The sequence below is a fragment of the Pristis pectinata genome, chromosome 6 (genome assembly GCF_009764475.1).
Source record: "Pristis pectinata isolate sPriPec2 chromosome 6, sPriPec2.1.pri, whole genome shotgun sequence".
NCBI classification, from domain to species: Eukaryota; Metazoa; Chordata; class Chondrichthyes; order Rhinopristiformes; family Pristidae; genus Pristis; species Pristis pectinata.
This window is the reverse complement of record NC_067410.1, coordinates 61,325,833-61,344,569: the sequence shown is the minus strand read 5'-3', so window position 1 is coordinate 61,344,569 and position 18,737 is coordinate 61,325,833. Positions and strand designations below refer to the sequence as shown.

At 43.3% G+C, this 18,737-nt stretch overlaps 1 long non-coding RNA gene across 2 annotated transcripts in view; it reads left to right on the top strand.

Annotated features, from left to right (window-relative positions):
• The first annotated feature begins 7,924 nt into the window (after positions 1-7,924).
• LOC127571663 (uncharacterized) overlaps positions 7,925-18,737 on the top strand; it is a 51,333-nt gene continuing 40,520 nt past the window's right edge. For both annotated transcript variants that reach the window (XR_007956498.1, XR_007956499.1), the window contains exon 1: positions 7,925-8,083. This is a non-coding gene — a long non-coding RNA (uncharacterized LOC127571663). The remainder of the gene's footprint in view (positions 8,084-18,737) is intronic.

The following is an 18,737-nucleotide window of genomic DNA, read 5'->3' as shown; positions in this document are numbered from 1 at the left end:
AGTGCCAAAGGAGTGAACATTCAGTTGAAGTTCTGAACTTGTAAATTACTCCGGAGTTGCTGATACTGACGATTTGCTAAAATGTAAAATCACATTGTACTGTCTGGGTTACAGATCATTCACCTATACAGGCCTAAAGACTGTGGGACAAGGGGGAGGGGAGAAATTTCACAGAAGTATGGAAAAGATTTGCACTGCACAACATAACCAGAACTGAGTTATATGATATACTAGCATCCTTCTGACCTTACTTCACATCAGTGCATAAATTAGAATTTATTTGGGAGCAGGTCCACAGCAAAGACATAAGTGCAGTGATCTGTTGCTTATGTCCCCACAATAGAACCCTTTGTTCAAGAGAAGTTCCATGGATTCAGGAGCTCCGGGTCACAGGGAGAGGTCACCCTCTATAACCGCCACCATTTGTGTTCCTCAAAGGAGGACCATAAGATGAAGGGTCCTGCCAGCTTGGAGTGGGGGAAACCGGCCCTTTTAAAAGGCACGATGGACTTGATGGTTCGGCAGACAAATCTGCCCAGACAGCGTCGACGCAGAATAAAGTCACGGCTTTCGTTCACAGCGCCGAGGAAGATATTACACAGACTTCACAGCACAGAAGCAGGTCCTTGGTTGTGTTTACGCTCAGCACAATCCCCCGCCACTCTTGCCCTATCGGCCTACCTTTCTATTCCTTTCCCACTTATCCAGCTTTCACACTGCGTAGCAGTAAATCAGTGGGGTGAAGGGACGGGGTGGAAACCATGCAAAATGACACAGTCAGTAGGTTGGAGGGTGGCCCCACTGCCAGTTTACACACTAACACGTCGTGGCAATTCACCTTTCCCCGTTTAGGCCCAGCATTTACTGAAGGCACTGATTCACAGAACATAGAACAGTACAGCACAGGAAAAGGCCCTTTGACCCATGCTGTTGTGCCAAACTAATTAAACTAGTAATTAAATGCCTAATTAAACTAATCCCTTCTACCTACACAATGTCTATATCCCTCAATTCTCTGCACATTCATGTGCCTATCTAAGAGCCTCTTAAATGCTTCTATCATATTTGCCTCCACTACCACCCTGGGCAGCGCATTCCAGGCAACCACCACTCTCTATGTAAAAAAACTTGGCCCACACATCTCCTTTGAACTTACTCCCTCTCACCTTAAGTGCATGCCCTGTAGTATAAGACATTTTGACCCTGAGAAAAAGATACCAACTGTCTATCAATGTCTATTGTTATCTTATAAACTTCTATCAGGTCTCCCCTCAGCCTTCACTGCTCCAGAGAAAATACCCCTAGTTTATCCAACCTCTGTATAATACATAGAATGATAAATCATACAGCATAGAAACAGGCCCTTTGGCCCACTGATTCCGTGCTGATCCTCAGGTACTCGTTTACACTAATCCTACATGGATCCCATTTTATTCTCCCCGCATTCCCATCAACTCCCCCCCAGATTCCACCACTCACCTGCACACTTGGGGCAATTTGCAGTGGCCAATTAACCTACCAACCTGCATGTCTTTGGAAAGGAAACCAGAGCACCTGGAAGAAACCCACACGGTCACAGGGAGAACATGAAAAAGTCAGGAATATTAAGTCCTGTATTACACAACTGCTCAGAATGAACCGTGACAAAGATCACTGTATCTCCTTCTGGAGGTTCTTGGCAAACACATGCTCCCTATTGCAGCTACCTTGAGGGCATTGTGTTGTGGCGCTGAGAATCCAGCTGCACATGAAGGATGTAGTTGGGAGGGCCCTTCTCACCACTAACTTGGCAAGGTTTTGCTGCTTGTTTGCAAGTTCGAGCAATGGGGCATTTTGTCAAATGATTTTGGCAGTCTGTTCAAAGAACCATCCAACAGGATCCACCTTCTTCTCTTGCACCTGATTGACCTATGGTCCAAGGTATTTCTCTGCACTAACTTTTCAATGAGGGATACGTGGTACAGCGCAGTCCAAGCAACTGGTACATTCAGTGGTCAGCCCCATCCTTTGCAACATCAAGGTCAGGTAGAATCTCAGCACATAGCGAATCTTGGTGTTTGCATACACAGGTTCTACACAATTCAAAATAGCCATCAGAATGAGAGCCACATTTCTCACCTTTCTATGCGTTTTGTACATTGCATCCCTGTGGACGTGATCCCTTTTGGACCTCCAGTTGAAATAGAAGATGGCTTGGGTGACTGCCACAATGCAGGACCAGGGTATGGCCACATCTGTGCCTACACCAAGAGCACCTCACACCTCATGTCCATGTTCTTTTCTGCAATGGTGAGGGAACACCACTCCCACATTCCCAGCTTCTGCTTCACTTTGGCAATTTGCTCTGTCCAATCCTTGTTGCATGCCCCTGGCTCCCTCGAACCAGAATCCCAGCACCTTCAGGTAATTGGACCTGATGGTGAAGGGGACAAAGAGTCGGTCAGACCAGTTATAGAACATAGGACATTACGCCACAGTACAGGCCCTTCGGCCCACAATGTTGAGCTGACATTATATCCTGCTTTAAGATCTATCTAACCCTTCCCTCCCACATAGCTCGCCATTTCTCTATCATTCATGTGTCTATTTAAGAGTCTCTTAAATGTCCCTAACGTATCTGCCCCCACACCTCTGCTGGAAGTGTGTTCCACACACCTACCACTCTCTGTGTAAAAAAACTTACCCCTGACATCCCCCTTATACCTTCTACAATCACCTTAAAATTATGCCCCCTCGTGTTAGCCTTCGTCGCCCTGGGAAAAAGTCTCTGACTGTCCACTCGATCTATGCCTCATCATCTTGTACACCTCTATCAAGTCACCTCTCATCCTCCTTCTCTCCAAAGAGAAAAGCCCTAGTTCACTCATCCTATCCTCATAAGACATTCTCCCCAATCCAGGCAACATCCTGGTAAATCTCCTCTGCACCCTCTCTAAAGCTTCCACATCCTTCCTATAATGAGGCAACTAGAACTGAACACAATACTCCAAGTGTGGTCTAACCAGAGTTCTATAGAGCTGCAACATCACCTCGCAGCTCTTGAGCTCAGTACCCCGACTAATGAAGGCCAACACTCCATACGCCTTCTTAACAACCCTATCGACCTGCGCGACAACCTTGAGGGATCTGTGGACGTGGACCCCTGTAAGTTGCTAAAGAACATCTCTCTGCATTTGACTCTGGCCCTCTAAACCATTTCAAACTTGAGCACTTGCATCGCCAAGTCATGGAAGGCAATTGGGCTAAGTGCCGAATTGGTACCTGATGGTCAGCATGGACACGGTGGGTGGACAGAGGAGAAGGACATTGGGGAAAGGATCAGAGACCTGGAGTCAAGTGGATTGATCTGGGACCAGTAGATATGATGCAGAGAGGGGTGGGTCAGGGACCAGTATGAAGGTTAGATGGGGAGGATGTGGGGTGGTGGCAAAATTGAGAGACTGTGTGGGAATTGCAAAGTGGGGGGCCACACATTGGGAGTGTCAGAAGAGCAGGCAGTAGATAGGGGCTTGGTGATGGGAGGGGTGTTAGTTCAGTGTGAATGGGAGGGTTAATATGTCTTTCACTCACCAGGCAGGTGTTCAAAAATGTCACTGTGCCCAAACATTGGCATCCCAGGACAACATGGACCAGCTTTGGACCAGCAATGTCCAAAACCAATGCAACATAGGAACGCCTCTTGCCTGGCAGTGCTCAAATACATTTCCATAGAGATGCGAAACAACCCAGAAATGTTTGTTGAGGCATTTCAAAATAAAAAAAATATTGATTTTCAGTTGTTTGATACTGGAAAAACAGCATTATGCAAGTAAATCTCGAGGCAAACCACGTCTTTGTTATGTTGCAGTTGCTGGATGCATACTTACTGCTGTATTTGTCACATTCAACAGTGAGATATTTCATGTAACGTGGGCTGTGCAGTGGTGTGGGATATTTTGAGGATGGGCAAGTGACTGTATAAATGCTAATATCTTCTTAATTGTTTTTTTCCATTCAGGTCAGTGGACATAAGTCATCATAAAGCCGAATGGAATATAGCCACAGAGCAGACTCATATGGTAGCGTAGTGGTTAGTGCGACGCTATTACAGCGCCAGCGATCGGGGTTCGATTCCCGTCGCAGTCTGTAAGGAGTTTGTACGTTCTCCCATGTCTGCGTGGGTTTCCTCCGGGTCCCTCCCACATTGCAAAGACGTACAGGTAGGTTAATTTGGGTTTAAAATGGGCTGCGCGGGTGCTTTCGGCCAGAAGGGCCTGTTACCATGCTGTAAATAAAATTTAAATTTAAAAACGTAAATACCCGTTTGTATGTCCATTGCAAATGGATTTCATCTATTCTTTACCCCCCCCCCCCCAGATGCTGCTCAACCTGCTGAGTTCCTCCAGCAGTTTTTTTAAAAAAAGAGTTTCATAGAGATATACAACATGGAAACAGGCCATTCAGCCCACCAAGCCATGCCAACCATCAACCACCTATTTACACTAATCCTACATTAATATCATTTTTTTAAATTCACCCCACATTCTCATCAACTGCCCCCAGATTCTACCACTCACCTACACACTAAGGGCAATTTACAGCAGCCAATTAACCAACCAACAAATGTGTCTTTGGGATGCAAGAGAAAACCAGAGTGCCCAGAGGAAACCTGCATGCTCACAACATCCAAACTCCACACAAACAGAACCCAAGGACAGGATGAACCACCCGGGTCTCTAGAAGGTAGTGGGTTTGCTGGCAAGACAAAAAGCGACATCAACCTAAAGGAGTAAATATAAGGAGAAATAGTTAAAGGGGCTTGTATTAATTAGTTTCTTATCAGAGAAGGGGGAGTTTGAGGCAGGAAATTCTAAAGCTAATAGCCTGAACAGTCAAAGGTCTGGCCTCCAATGGTGGAATCTGTGGTTGCATGACAGGCTGGAATTAGAGCAGCATTGATCTCTGCTCCAGATTCCAGCATCTGCAGTCCCTTGTATCTCCAGGTGGCTTGGGAGTGGGGGTGGGGGGTGGGGGGTGGGGGAGGGGCTGAGGTCACTCCCAAATAGCCCCAAGCTGTCAGAATGAGCATAGCTTCTGTAAGATTGTTTTAGAGTTACAAAGTTAATAAAGAGAAATGTGTTTATAGCATTGTTTTCACGCCAGAACACATAAAAGCACTTCATGGTCCAATGAAAGTATGGGTGAAGTATAGGCACTGTCTTGAAGTGATAGCAGCCAAGTTGTGCACAGTAAGCTCTCATAAGCAGTAATGTGGTAATGATCAGATGTTTAAATATAATTTTAAGGATAAATTTTGGCCAAGACAATGGGCAAATCTTCCCTGATTATCTTCAAATTATGATGTAGGAATTTTTAATACAGCCTTAGAGGACAGATAAGGCTTCACTTTAAGACCTGGTCCAAGAGACAACTTCTCTGAAAGCATAACATTGCTCAGGAATTTGCGGGTGCCAGACCAGCAGATTTCCCAGACTATTGGATGTGTTTCTGTTAACACTCCAATAAGCTTTTAATTCAATTTTATTTGATAAGTTGCACCATAGAATAATAAATTTTCCAGTGAACCTGGTAAGTTTCAAGGGAGCATGGGAAACAGAACCAGGAGAGTTTAAGGGGAGGATGGGAGCCAGGGCCCAGGTGAGTGCAAGGAAGCACGGTAAACGTTACTGGGTGAGCCAGATGCTGAACCATTGGGATTTCTGAATGGTCAGATAGCGGATTATTAGAGTTTTGCTGTATTGCACTTGAGAGTCAGCTTGGATTACCTGCGCTCATCTCTGAAGGGTAAATGGAATCCACAATCTTCTGTATCAGACTTCAACATGTTACTATGGAGCCATGGCTAAGATCTAAGGTATTAGTTGAGCCCTCAAATAAAGTAGGGAACCAGTTCCCTTGGCCAACAGTGCACTGTGTCTATCTCTGACCATTCATTCATTATTGCTGTGGACCTTTGGTGCACATAAGCTGGCAGCCACCACCTACATCACAGGGATGACTTCAAAGAATTTCAGTGTTGATGAGAAGCTATGGGACATTCTGAGAGATGCAAGAGCTTCTGTCTTTCTTTCTCTGTTGTTAATGTAACTTGCAGAATGGGAGTAACTGTGGTCAGAGGAATGTTGCCACAGCACTCTCTCTACCCCTTGCTGACATTCTACACCAGAAGAAGAGCACGGAATAATTATTCCCATAACCTGGGTATGCATCAAAGAATCTGATGGAGACTGCAGTAGATTGTTAGTTGCTCCAGATCCCAGCATATGTGGTCTTTTGTGTCTTGCCTGGAAATGCACGTTGAGGCAGAAGGGCAATGTGATGGGGTAAAACACAACCTTGATCTTCAACCTCCCTGGTTAATTAAGTCCATTGTGCCTCTCAGCCCCCCATGATAATCAGTCAAGCTCTTCCCTGCTAATTGCTTCCAATCACCTCTGGAAAATGAGGCGAATACAAGAAAGAAACTGAATTTGTTGAAAACACTCCATGGATGAGTCGGCATGAGTGGAAAGAGAAACAATGACTTTTTATATCAGCTCTTGGAGAGGACTGGGTTAGTTGTAATGCTCCCAAAACTGGATAAAACACACTTTGTCCTGACTTACATGCAGGTAAGTGTCCATGTGGGTCAATTATCAGGCAATGGGTGCTTCCCACAGAATTTCATCTCAACATGTCTTCAAATGAGGGATGGAGGAAACTGGAGGGTTGGGGTGAGGTGGGGTGCTTTTAGGGATGCAACAGGTTGAAAAATTTGATCAGAGTCCCAACAGCTGCTCAGTGTTATGAACTCCCCACCACAGTCCTCTTGGGAATCCACCCTGTGTAATCCCATTCAGTATGGAATCAAAGTCAAAGTCGAGTTTATTGTCATATGCTCAAGTACATGTATGCACAGGTGCGATGAAAAACTTACTTGCAGCAGCATCACAGGCACATATTAACATATAAGCAATAGTCACAAGAAAAACAAAAATTAAATATAAATTAAACACAATTTTTACAAGATAGAACAATAATGGTTTCCTGTGCCAGCTTTCCTTGCAAACAATCTAGTATCTCACCTTTGTTTTCCTCTGGGCACATTCAGATGTCTCCCAGACAGTAGAGGCAGGATTCCCTGGTGGCAAACGCAGTCATCCTCTCTTCCATCTGGGATGTGCAATGGAGAGAGTGGATAAGAAAAATTCCTCCTAACTTGTTCTGAGGCAATTCGTGGAATCCCAAGCTGCCAATCATTTTGAGTCATCACCTCATTTTCTACAGAGTGTGAGAGGTTGTATCTCCTGAGCTTTGTTCTACCAGTCCAGAGTGGACCCCTCTTTGCTCAGAGAACCCCCTCTTTGATTTGGTCCTAAGCCTGATTATTGACTGGTCTGGGCCAGGTGTGATTTATAATGAGTGAAGTGAGGGCTCACTCAGGCTTCTTACCTCAACTCAATGGTTGTGTTTGACCCTCAAAATCCCCGGAAAGGGGGCATGTAGGTAAATTTAGACATCAAAGTGAGTACATTTAGTGAAAAGGAAACAAAGTTGTAATTTGATGCTCATTTTAATTTAGTTAATAAAACAAAAAATGCTGGAAAAACTCAGCAGGTCGGGCAGCATCTGTGGAAAGTGATGGAGCTGTTTCTTTCTGTCCACAGACGCTTCACGATCTGCTTAGCGATTTCAGTATTTTCTGTTTTAATTTCATTAAATTGGTTTTATCCTATTTAGAAAGATATTTGCGCCCTTTTTTTTGCAATTACGGTCCAGTTACGGAGTACATTTTCATCTTTACCAGAGGTTGAAATACCCTGCCTCTTTAAACGCCTGAAACCCGAGCGCGCACTTTGGAGACGAGCCCTAAAGTGGGAACGATGCTCTTCTTTGTCCTGTCTAAACACGTGGTGGGAGGCTTGGTAAAAAGTGAATGAAAAGTTGGAGTTTTCCCCTCTCGTTATTCTTCGTGTGTTTGTATCTGGGAGGAGGGTGTTTCAAGCAGGCAATGCAAGGTTTGTGCCGTCCAAATGAAGGAGATCCGGATTAAAGAAATAGACAAGCTGGCCTGCAGTCAGTGACTGAAATCTACAAGAAGGTTGTAAGTAAATGTTTTGAGGAAACTTTCCGAGTGTGATTGTTGTGTCAGTGCGGGTCTGTGACCCCGACTCCTTTAGCACTGATATTGGAAATATTTCCAACTTGTTTTGCATCATTGCTGAAGGGATTGTGGTGAGTTGCTTGTGTTATTTTTTTATAAAGTATCTAGTTTAAATTTTGTTACATTTTGAAAGAAACAGTTCCCTCCAATAACGAGAACTTTTTTTTTGTTCAATTGAAAATGATTTTGGGGACTATTTACTTTTTGTAATTAAACACTTAAGTCCCCAAATTAAAAAAAAATTGTAAATTGCAGTCAGGTTAGTGGAAAATTAAACGTTTGGTTTCATTAAAAAGATTTTTTTTAGAAAAAAACTCTGCATGCGTTGGATATGCAAACAAAATGTTCTGGACTACAGTGTGGGCTTTCTCAAGCACGTAACAAACGTGAGGGAAAGACTGTATAAAACGAGTCGGTGGCAAGCTGCTGGAAACATGCCCGTGTGTTTTTGTTTAGTGATCAGAATTGTTTGGCTGCCTGGATTGTAGGGGAACTAAAAACTGCAAATTCAGCATCTTAAAAGGGCTCCCTTTATTACCATCGTATTCAGGGAAACAGCCTTGTTCGTTTGTCCCGTCCACATGCACTATGTTTCCTGTTTAGGCAATGCTCTGTACACATGGGCATCCCAGAGTTTAGTAATCCTCTTTAAAATGGTGGAGATTTGCACGATTCGCTCGGCTCCTTTTGGCAAGGTTCCTGCATGTGCAGGGTTGAGAGAGGGGCGACCGACCTCCTGTGTGACTTTGGCAGTTGGTTAAACCCGGCAACTTTTTGAATCAAAACATTCACAGCCCACATGTTTTTTTTGAGTGGGGATTTCCAAATCCAGGAAGTGGCAGATCTGGATAACTGGAATTAAGGAAAGATCCCTGCAAATCTCGTCGCCACTGAGCACGGGAGGTGGTTTAGTTGTAGTTCATTGTCGCTGCTTCCTTGAAGAGGCTGACCATGAGTCCAACTCCATTCTTCTCCTGGGCTCTAAATGTTTCCATTTCAGATCTATTTCCAGCTCCCTTCTGAAAGTTACTATTAAATCTGCTTTCTTCACACTCTAGAGCAGTAACAGTTCACTGCATTTCTTTAAAATAAGCACTTCTACTTTTCCTCACGCCTTGTATCTTTTGCAAGTTATCTTAAATCTGTCGGTTTGGATCTTACTGCCATTAGAAAATGGTTTCTCAATGATACACTCGAAACAAAACTCTTCATAATTTTGAATGTTAATGTTAAATTAACTCTTGGCTTTCGATACTCTTATGATTATTGATTTCATTTTGGAAGGTAATATTTGTGTTTCTTCCAACTACTCAGGCAATGCTTGAATTAAGATGCAAATGCAGGAAAGGTTTCTCAAGCATTTGAAAAGATAAAAACAACGAGTGTATTTCAGATTTTTATTTGGAAAGTTTATTGATTATCAACTTTTACCTTGTAGCAATTTAACTTTCTAGTACCTTCCCCAGAGGTTCTGTGATCGAGGCTTTTGTCTAGCTGCATGTCTTTGTTTTATCTGTTGAATGAAGTCTGCCATTCTTAATGTCGCACTGTTTTGTTTGTTGAAGAATTTTGTCACTGGGATTAGCTGCTGAATTTTTCCAATTTAGAGGTCGGCTTTCGGGCGAAATAATGATAACTTTTTCGGCCATTGCCATGTGAGAGTTGGGAGTGGAATTTAAACCTTTTTGAAGAGGCAGCATGAGCATGTGTAGAACAAAGTGGGTGATCCACGAGCAGAAATAAGGAATGTTTTAATTCTGCGCCTCTACCTTTTTCTGGGGCAGTTATGCCCATCGAATTATGGCATTTACCAAATTAAGCCATCAATCAGTATTGCACACAGGAACATTTTATATTTGTGAACAGCCACTTGGACTTGCATATGATGCCATTTCAACATAGGAAAATCATCTGTTGTGCTTCACAAGAGTATAGTTCAGACAAAAATTGACATCAATCCAAGGATGGAGATGGTCGGAGGGATAAAACTTTAGATGATGAGGTTCCTCTTCGGGAGGAAGTGAAAAAGGAAAAAGTAGTAGAGAAAATCTTGGACCCTGGGGTCAAGACAGACAAAAGCATGGCTGCCAATAGTGATATGAAGGATGATTTTAAAATGGGTAACTTTATAAAGGCAAAGTTCTATGAAACTAGTCAAATACTATTGGGCGGCAAAATTGTTTTGTTGAGGGACTTTGACTGTCTTGCCTTTATCACTTTTATTTAGAAAAAAGACTTGCCTTCATGTGGAACCTCTAGTGGTCCCAGATCACCCCAAAAGTGTTTTACAGTCACTGAAACTCTTTCTGAATTGTTGGGTAGGAAATTTTACTTTGCCTGCATTATTACAAAAAAACTGGCCTGTTGTTTAATATTTCTCGATCTATTCTCAGGCTAAATCTGCTAGTAATTATGGTGACTTCTATTTCAGGTTAGATTTAAGAGGCAGATCTAGGAAGGGAATGGTTTTTGCTAACTAGTGCCATTCTTTGGAGACCTTGCTTCTGTCTGTGAATCTTTTCCTCCCACCCGGCCCCCACCACCCCCAACCTTGCTGGGTTGAATTCAGTTCAAGCTACCAATGCTTGTCTGCACTATGGTGTCCTGTGGGACTGCTCTGTTACATGATCTGATTCATCCCAGTTGATAGTTCACGTGTAGCGTGGGTGGGAATCGATTGGTGTGCTGCTGTTATTGATTTATCCTATCACGTCGTTTAAACAGCCTCACCCACTCTATCGATTCCAGTACACACACACGTCAGGAAAGATGGAGTGTGTTAATAGCTTCATAGCTTTTATTTGTTCACGGAATGTGGACATCACTGTCAATGCCAGCATTTATTGCCCATCCCTCATTGCCGCAGAACTGAGGAGGCAGTTAAGGATCAGCCTGATTTGTTTTGAGTGGAGCCACACATAGGCTAGACTGGGGAAGTATGGCTGATTTCCTTCCCTGAGCCAGATGAGTTTTTATAACAGTTCAGTAGTTTCAACTGTTATGTGACTGAGATTACTTCTTTAAAACAAATCCATGTTTATTTATTAAGTTGAATATAAATTCCCAGTACTACAAAGATGGGCCTTCCAGTCTACCATGTCCATGCTGAATGCCAAGTACCCATCCATACTCATCCCATTTACCAGCACTTGGTCTGTAGCCTTCTTTGCCTTCAAATGTTTGCCCAGATACATCTTAAATATTGTGACAGTCCCTGCCTCCATCACCCACTTGGGCAGTGAGTTCCAGATTGCAATACCCCTCTGGGTGGAAAAAATTCTTCCTCAGATCCACTGTAAACGTCTGCTCCTCACCTTAAGGTGTCCTCTGGTTTTAGATGTCTCTGTTAACATGGCAAGGTTTCCAACTGTGCCTCTTCTGTGTTGGGATTTAATTCTGGCTGCTACCCCAGTTTTAAGTGTGCATTTGTTTTGTTGCTTACCTATGCACCTGTCAACTGTTTTAAGATATTTTTCTCAGTTAACAGGCAATAATAAATAGTTAGACTGTTTGGCTGGTTCTCTAATGCTGTATGTTCCTTGCTGTTATTCACATTCAATCCTGAATGGGGCAGCATTTCTGGGGTTGTTGGGTTTGATCAACTTGTGTGCCTTTGGAATCTGGAACAAAAGGAATAGAGTTCCCATATCTCCAGTTGCAATATTATCTGTCCAGGCACTAAGCAAGCAGAGTTTCAATGCTGCATTCTGCCACTGAAAAGTTTGCCGATGTATATTAACAATTGGTAGGAGCCTTTGTGCTGTAGGATGCTTGAACTTTGACACTGTTTAAGTTGTACAGTCAGCTTCTACTTGGTTCACATGGGAAAACCGAGTGGCTTTTCCTTGATGTTTGCGCCTGGTATTGAGGTCACATCTACCTTTTCAGGTGGATCTTCATAGAGAAGATCTCCCAGGTGGGTGTTCTTTTCCAAGTCCACACAATCAAACTGGTTAATGGATCGCCTTTGCATTTTATGTTTGTGAATAACAATGTCCCACAAGCAAACTGCCAAGTCTGCCCTCATCCTTTTGAACTGTACTTTTATACAATTATTTTCACCCAGTGTGAATAGCTTGAAAAGTCTTGATGTATGCTGAGCTGACTTCCATCTCAGTGCTTTCCACACAGAAGAAATGCCGGCAGGGATAGGCTACGAAAACCTCTCGAGCCCTCTTTGCTTGTTTGATCTCATGGCTAACCTTCCACCTCATCCATTTTCCAATTCAATCCCAACATTGCTTGATTTCCTCAGTGAACAAATCTGTTGATATTTATTTTGAACCTACTCAATGACAAGCACGCGCACCACCTGGGACAGACAATTCCAAAGATTTACAGCTTGACCTGAAATTCCTCCCCCACCTCGGCCCTAGATGGCTGACCGCTTATTTTGGGGTGAGCTATAATTGTAATTTATTCCTGGGGTGCTTTGATGTATAAATGTCTGTTACTGTTCCATGGCGTTGGACTGATTCTGAAAGTATGGTAACCAAAGGCCTCGTTACGGAGTTGGTGATCTTTTGTACAGAGTGTGATCGAACATTGTAAGCTGTTCTGTAGGATCATCAACACACTTCTGTGTTTCATTGGTTTCTGCTCTTTATTGTACTATCCTTCCACTCCCTGAGCTCAGCTTTTCCTTTGCTTGATCAAGATTATTGGGTACAGGGGGGCAGTATTGGATCTGCTTGCCCACGAACAGTGCTTGGGACATGACGGTGCCAGTGAAGCCTGCATCCTCTACCCTTTAATACTGCAGGAATCCCAGCTTTGTATTACGATGTCCTTTGTTGATGGAGGCTAAATGCTTGCATTGCCACTGGATCTGTACAGCAATTCGCTTTGGAATGGAATCTGTAGTGGATTCCACATCGAGTGATTGTCTAAGAGTGCCATAGCCCATTCTGTAGTACTTTCGCTACTAGAGTCCAAATCTTGGGGTGCAACTCTCAAAAGTATGAGTGGACACCTCCATGTTGATGGAGTTCTGTGCTATCTCCTGGTTGAGACCTTAAACCAATGCCTTTTGGTTGATGGTAAATTGCCTGAGGTTTAAGAGGAAGGGATTTATTCCTGGTGTCCTTGTTTAAAAATTATCTCCCAATCAATATCGCTACAAGACACATTATCTGATTGTTATCGGAGTGTTGCTTGTGGGAAAGAAACAGAAATTGCTGGAAAGACTCAGCAGATCAGGAAGAGAAACTCAACGATTTGGGTCTGTGACCATCAAACATTCTGATGAAGGGTCGCAGACCTGAAAGGTTAACTGTTTGTTCACTCTCCACAGGTGCTAACTGACCTGTTGCATGTTTTCAGCATGTTCTGTTTTTACTTCAGATCTGGAGTATATTTGACTTTCACTTACTATTGTTTGTGGGAGCTTGCTGTGCATAAATTGGCATTGGTATTCCCTGCTGCAGCCCAAATAACTACACTCAAAATGCTTCATTATCTGTAAAGTGCTTGGGAAGGCCAAAGATTGTGAAAGGTGTCCCAAAAATGCACCTTTAGTTCATATTCTTTCTCCCTTTGTAAGTCTGCCAGGGTCACTGAAAGGAAAGGTTTTGAGTGTCATTGGGTGCACTGGCTGGGTGAAATCCTTCGTCTGATGTCTACTTCAACGGTGTTCGGCAATACAGTTGGATCTTTTTTTAACTTCATCTTTCTGAATAACAGGTGGGCTACTGGGGTGGGATGAGGGGGTGCAGTCATCATTGGTCCAGGGGCGCAGAGGCTGGGATGTTTGAAGCAGCTTGCTTGCTTCTGCAAAGTTGGCATTGTAGTCTCTCTGTGCAGGTGGACAAGGGGCCAGTGGGTATGGCTGTCCATTTGCTAAGGAATATAACCTAGAGTGGTGAGGAACAACGTAACGGAGTGGGGAGAAGCCTTGACCGCTCTGAGGGAGATTGCACCACGCATCTCTGGGTGAGGGAATGTAGATTACTGACCCATCTTTTCTGATCTGTGTTTGAGGGGTTGGCAGCCAATGTTTCTAATTTAAAAGTTTTCATCTGGAGCCCCATGCACAACAATCCCTCTTCAACCTCCTCTTGCCCTACACCTCTCTGAGATCGATGCTGCTCCAATCCCAGCCTGCCATCCAACCACAGCTTTCACCGTTGGAGGCCAGACCTTGGACTGTTCAGGCTATTAGCTTTAGAATTTCCTGCCTCAAACTCACCTTCCTCCAATGAGAAGCTAATTAATACAAGCCCCTTTAACTATTGGCCCTTGTATTTACTCCTTCGGGTTGATGTCACTTTTTGCAGACCCGCTACCTTCTAGAAACCTGGGTGGTTCATCCTGACCTTGGGTTCTGTTTGTGTGGAGTTTGGATGTTGTGAGCACGCATCCCAAAGACACGTTGGTTGGTGGTATTGGATTCGACTGTTTTAAGTAGTTTTTTTAACATGTTTAGTGTTTAATACACCTCAAGTGGCTGCACAAGGAATGGCCACTTCCTAGCGTATTGGTTCGTCCATCAGGAGAATGTGTTTTCTCATTGGTTGGTCTTGCCACATGTACCTAATAGGTTTTCTAATTGGACTATTGTTATCTGAGGAGTACCGCTTATCTCGGGTATAAAAGGTGTCACTTTTGTTAATCACTCTCTTGCCTCCATTTCTCTCTTGCTTATCTCTCTTGCTCTCTTCTCCCCCAACCCGCCCCCCCGGCCCTAGCTTCGCCCCAGCTCATTTTTAGTTCCTTTTGTCTTGGCTCATCTCCCAGTAGTAAAGCTAGTGCCATGTGCTTTGTGACTGTTTCTTTGTTTTAAACTTATGCAATAAAACTTTGTGAAGCACCAAGTTGTTTTCCACTCATTCCTGGACTATTGAAAGAACCTGAGGATTCAAAAGTAACCAGATCTGACAGTGGGTTAATTGGCCGCTGTAAATTGCCCCTCGTGTGTAGTTGAGTGGTAGAATCTGGGGGCAGTTGATGAGAATGTGGGGTGAATTTTTAAAAAAATGATATTAATGTAGATAGATATTTATTAGTCACATGTACATTGAAACACACAGTGGAATACGTCTTTTTGCGTTACTGAGAATGTGCTGGGGGGCAGCCCGCAAGTGTCGTCATTCTTCTGGCGCCAATATAGCATGCCCACAGCTCCTAACGTGTACGTCCTTGGAATGTGGGAGGAAACCAGAGCACCCAGAGGAAACCCATGCAGACACGGGAGAATTTAAAAAAAAATTTTCTGAAAATTTTATTTACAGTGTGGTAATAGGCCCTTCCGGCCCAACGAGTCCGCGTCGCCCATTTTAAACCCAAATTAACCTACCCGTACGTCTTTGGAATGTGGGAGGAAACCGGAGCACCCGGAGGAAACCCACGCAAACACAGGAGAACCTACAAGATCCTTACAGACAGCGACAGGAATCGAACCCCGATCGCTGGCACTGTAATAGCGTCGCGCTAACCGCTACGCTACCGTGCCGTACATACAGTACAAACTCCTTACATACAGCGTCTGGAATTGAAGCTGGGTTGCTGGCGCTGTAATAGCGTTACGCTAACCGCTACACTAGGATTAGTGTAAATAGGTGGTTGATAGTCGGCATGGTTTGGTGGGCTGAAGGGGCTGTTTCCATATTGTATATCTCTATGAAACTCTTCAAAGATCTATGAGTAAAACCTTGGGATGTTTTACTGTGTTAAAAGCTCTCTCTAAATGTGAGTTATTTCTTAAAGCCCCACACTGGCCAAGGATTTGGTCATCCCTGTTTCTGTCTTTGTCTCGGCACTTTTCTTGTCTGATTATACCCTTGTGGAGCCTCTTGTGGCGTGCTTCTGTATTGGCTCCAAATGCCACTGTGGTTGTTGTTTTTCTAAGCCAACTGAATTGAAGTTTTGTGTAGGTGGTTATACTCTTGACACGCAGGTCATGTAAGTTGTGGGTGGAGTGGAGAAACGGAAAGGGAGTGATTTAGCATCTTAAGAACCTAGTTCCTTTTCATCTTCTCAACCATTCTTGATTATGGAAGGACAGCTGATTCTGAGTCACGCAGTGGTGATTTGTAAGGCTGCACTGCCGTCTTTGAATGAAGTATTTATACAATGGCGACAACAAATAAAACATTGCAGCCATTAAGAAGGCAGTAGTCTGGTATGTGCCATAATAACTAGATGTAGCAGTGCCAGGAACTTGCCCTTAAGGCTGCTCCACCATCTCGTGAGATAATGGATGATAGCAACATGGCTCCATTCACCTACTTATTCCACTGTGACCTTTTACCCATCCCCAAAAATCTACTGATCTCACTCTTAAAAGCTGGTGAACTTGGAACTTTTGAGGAACGTCTCAGTCTGAGCTTAGAAATTCTAGCTGGTGATGTTGGGGGATATGCTTGCTTGCAGTTGAGAGAGTATGCTATTGAAATAAAATAAATTGTTTAGATAAAAGGAAACATTTATGTAGTGGTGATCATTACTGTAAAATGTGACTTGTGGCAAATCAATACTTTTTGAGATGATGTAATTCAGGAAATTCAGTAGCCAGGTCCCACAAACAGAAGGGTGATAATGACTTGGATGATATGCTTTGAGAGTTGGTTGAAAGATGAGCATCAATAAATCTTCTTTGAATAGTGCTCTGCATTCTTTTATCAAAGGGGGCCCAGTTTAACATCTCGTCCAACTGGGCTCCGGAGTGAGAGCGGAGGTTTAGCGCTCGAGTTCCTTGAATGGGACTTGAACCCTTGAATCTCTGACTCCGCAGTGAGTGGTAGCACTGAGCTACTTCAGACACAAAGGTGGCATATTTAAAATCGGGAGCACATTGTGTGGGAGATGAAGGTAAACGGAGCACTCCATCTCAGAAGACTTACTGAAACTGCAGCCTTCACAAAAGGTTGGTGCATAACCCCTGGGGTTAAAGGTTAACCTAGGCTTAAAGGATGTCCTGGGAAAGCAGCATCGAGGCCCTTTCAATGTGATACTTTTCAATTCTTCCATTGACCTGTAATGGTTGTAGTTAAAGGGGCATTGTCCTTGCCTTGGTGGGCATTGGGCAGCTTCACTTTCCCAGAACAATAGGGGAAATCATTCTGTTTAAATGGCGTGCTGGTCACCGGGGTTAAGTCCAGCTGTGCAGCCTTTGCTGTACAGGAGTCTTTGCAATTATTTACAAGTTGGTTGTTGGGAAGTGTATCTAAGTGGGGGAAGGGCAGATGATTCCAAAACTAGTGTGAACTGAATAAAAACACCTTGCAATTAAAGCAATTTATATTGCAACATCATTTCAGTTCAATGTAACACGTGACCAAACACTTTCTCTTTAGCAAAAGCTGGAAAATTTTATATTGTTTCTGGGATCTTGTGCTGGCATCTGGGCTTTAGTTTAGTATTTCTTGAGAACTTCAAAGGATCCCAACTCCAGTAAGGTACCCTGATAGTATGACATAACTGTGTAGTATAGGCCCAACCTGAGCTGAACGTTCCTGGTTGAGCCAGTTGTCATTATGATTCATTCTTTCCCCTACTATGATTCTAATTCCGCAGTAACTTGCAGAAGAAGTTTACCAGGATGCTGTCTGGATTAGAGAGCATGTGCTATAAGGAGAGTTTGGATAGACTTGGGTTGCTTTCTCTGGAGCGGTGGAGGCTGAGAGGAGACCTGATAGAAGTTCATAAGATTATGAGAGGCATAGATAGAGTAATCAGCTGTGTTTTTCCAGGGTTAAATGTCTAATATTAGAGGGCCTGCATTTAAAGCAAGAGGGGGTATGTTCAAAGAAGATGTGCGTGGCAAGTTTTTTACAAAGAGAGTGGGTGCCTGGAATGTGCTGCCAGGGGTGGTGGTGGAGACAAATATGACAGGGGCATTTAAGAGACTTTTAGATAGGCCCATGAATGTGCAGAGGATTATGTGGATATTATGTAGGCAGAGGGGATTAATTTAGTTACATTTAGATGGTTTGGCACGACATTGTGGGCCGAAGGACCTGTTCCTGTGCTGTATTGTAATGCTCTATAATAGAGAGAGGAGACGTTCACTCATTTAGTATCTGATAGCTTTGAGCATTGATCTCGGATTGTGAAAGGTCACCATTTTAGAGTAGGCCCTTGCTTTGTTAGAAAAATTAGTATTTATATGTCGCCTTTTGCAAAAGCATGTTATGGTCAACTAAGTACTATTTCATTTTGCAAACACTATTGTTGAGCAGTTCTGGACAGTGCTTTTTTTTAACTGCCATTATAAACCTCACTGATGTTGTTAAATCAAATGTGCCCATGTAACTTAATTGCTCTCTTCCCCCAATTAAATGTACATTTATAATTAATTTGAGTGAAATTGTCTTCTGATTTGAATGTTTAGCTATCTTTGAATTATGAAGTCAATCATTATCACATGAACATTGTACTGAAAATGCGTCCAATTGCAATTTTTCAAAAAAAACTGCAGATATTGGAAATAAGAAATACAAAAAGAAATGCTTCAAAAACGTTCAGCCAGTCAAGCAGCATCTATAGAAAGAGAAAGAATTAACATTTCAAGTTGACGACCCTTCATGAAAACTAGAAAAGAGAAATTGAGATACCTCAGGTAGAGGAGAACGGAGGTAGGGAAATGGATACAGCA